Raw genomic sequence first — 2,500 nt, forward strand, 5'->3', positions numbered from 1 at the left:
CGCAGGATGGCCGGCCACACGGCGCCGGAGCACCTGTAGGGCGGGGCGGCCGACCGGCCGGCGCTCACGGCGAGGGCCAGGCAGGCAGGCGTCCGGTGCCCGCGGCGAGTTGCGTGCGTGCTGGCGAAGGGAATTGACCAGTTGGCCAGGTGAGATGGGGTGATGCGAGGCGCCGCGGGGAGAGACGGGCCGGGATGGGGGGTAGGGCGCGCGCGGATGGCGAGGCAGCGAGGCGGCCAGGATGGCCCGGGATGGACCGTGGATGGCTGCGGATTGCGGCGTGCGTGCAGCGTGCAGCGTGCGGCGTGCGGGTGGTCGGCCGGCCGGCCCACTTTGTATGGGCGTTGGAGTTGACCAGTTGGCCAAGCGACATGGTGGGGTCACCAAGTATGTTGACTCTGGATGTCTATTCTACGACCAGGGATGGCTCTGTCTAACCCGTGGGCGACATTGAGCGATGGCTCGGGACTGTCCATGTGCGATTTTCCATCACGGATGCCGGTCATCGGCCTCTTGGTGTGATCCGACATAGTCCTGCCGCCGATTATATATTTTCACTCGGGTCAACCAAGTAGCACCACCACTTATGGCCAACGGCTCTGACCCAATCACGTCCCCCCAGTAAGCAACGTCGCTCGATCCATATCACCGATGTGTAGTAGTTTATAGTACAACGATAGAGATAATGTACACTGTAGATGGAGAGATACACAACAAACCAAATCTAATATCTAACCGACCTCGCGTACATGCACCGTAGAGATCCTTGTAGGTCGCCCACCGACAACGCCTCACAGGCAGGTCGTAGGCAGCACGGGCTGGCAAATCCACCGATCAACCTCTCCACATCACCATGCAGCGACGCCTCGGACCGTCAACCGGCGTGGGGGGGCGGCGCGCACAGCCGGGCGCTTGCGTTTTGTGTAGCGCTCACAACTACGGCGGAGGCCCACGTGACTGGCCGGTGGGCGGAGGAGTGGAAGGGCACAGGAGTGGGTGTTGGCGGCGTGGGCGGCCGACAGCGGTTTGCGAGAGTGAGCACAACGGGCGTAACGTCGGAGCGTATGGCCGCGTAACGGGCAGCGAGCGTGGACAGAAATGCCTAAGTCCCCTTGCAGCCCGGGTAGAGGGCATGTGTGGGTGGCCCACTTTGTTTGGGAAAAGCGGCCGACGCACGGACCATCACATACTATATGGGTCCCCCCCGGTTCACTTTCGGACCACAGAACGTTTGCGCGCCGGTTTGTGGGCCAGGGAGGGCCGGTGGTACTATGTGGAAGGTGAAAGGCAGCTGATCTCAGCTGCTGAAGCCCACCCACACTTCTTCCCTGCCAGGCAGGTCACCTCTCCGTGACTGGTGGCGCACAGGTCCTTCGGGGCCTCGCTTCAGGAACGGGGGTGCCCGCCCACCCCGGCCCGTTGGTATTTCTCCCGCGCGGCTGGTGTGTTCTCTGGTCTTAGGTGCTCTGCCCCGCGGCTGCGAGTCGACTGGAGGTCCGGAGTGTCCCTTGCGGACGCGCCCGTGACCCCTGAGATATCGTGTCGCGGGGATCTGTAGCTTGCCAAGTCAGAGGCGCGCCGGCTTAATCATGCCCGGGGGTGCCCGTTGTTGCCGGGGTGTCTGAAGCCCGGGGGCCGTTCTCGGTCCCCGGCACCGATGGAGTCTGTGGATCGTTGGCCGCTGGCCAGCCTTCTTTTACAGATTCCCGGGGGGAGCCGCTCCGCGGGAGCCGCCGTTCGTCGGCGTGTCCGCGGAGTCTGGACCCTCCACCCGAGGGCCGTATGCCGCAGCCTGCCAGCGCCTGCAAAGGCGATTCCTGGCCGGGTCTACCTGCGTGCGGACCGGTTCCTGGGGGGCTACAGTGGGGCAATTGGATGGTCATCTGTGTACTCCCGGTGCGCCGGGGGTGTCGCTGTGGCCGGGCACTTCGTGTGCCCCTTCCAGAGTGAAGCCTACGTTACACGCTGCCTCTTCGGAGGCTTTGGGGTGCGTCTTGCGGTGCATATCTACGGATACGCTCCCGGGCACACCCTGCAGGAACTAGGTATCTGGTTGATTCTGCCAGTAGTCATATGCTTGTCTCAAAGATTAAGCCATGCATGTCTAAGTATAAGCACTTTATACTGTGAAACTGCGAATGGCTCATTAAATCAGTTATCGTTTATTTGATAGTACCTTACTACATGGATACCTGTGGTAATTCTAGAGCTAATACATGCTGAAAACCTCGACTTCGGAAGGGGTGTATTTATTAGATAAAAAACCAATGCCCTTCGGGGCACCTTGGTGAATCATAATAACTTAACGAATCGCATGGCCTTGCGCCGGCGATGGTTCATTCAAATTTCTGCCCTATCAACTTTCGATGGTAGGATAGTGGCCTACCATGGTGGCAACGGGTAACGGGGAATTAGGGTTCGATTCCGGAGAGGGAGCCTGAGAAACGGCTACCACATCCAAGGAAGGCAGCAGGCGCGCAAATTACCCAATCCCGACATG

General features: G+C 60.6%; 1 non-coding gene across 1 annotated transcript in view, besides 2 other annotated features; it reads left to right on the plus strand.

Moving 5' to 3' along the window:
* Positions 1–331: a sequence feature (Protein overlapping with rRNA (AtWU_11243, GFN21434.1) was converted to a misc_feature.).
* A 107-nt stretch (positions 332–438) lies between these two features.
* Positions 439–506: a sequence feature (Protein overlapping with rRNA (AtWU_11243, GFN21434.1) was converted to a misc_feature.).
* Positions 507–2,049: 1,543 nt separating this feature from the next.
* The window catches only part of AtWU_r57, a 1,801-nt gene continuing 1,350 nt past the window's right edge, over positions 2,050–2,500 (plus strand). The window contains exon 1 of the ribosomal RNA XR_004775240.1: positions 2,050–2,500. This exon is cut by the window's right edge and continues 1,350 nt beyond it. This is a non-coding gene — a ribosomal RNA (18S ribosomal RNA).

The sequence above is a fragment of the Aspergillus tubingensis genome, assembly GCF_013340325.1.
Source record: "Aspergillus tubingensis WU-2223L DNA, scaffold_15, whole genome shotgun sequence".
In the NCBI taxonomy this organism is placed as follows: domain Eukaryota; kingdom Fungi; phylum Ascomycota; class Eurotiomycetes; order Eurotiales; family Aspergillaceae; genus Aspergillus; species Aspergillus tubingensis.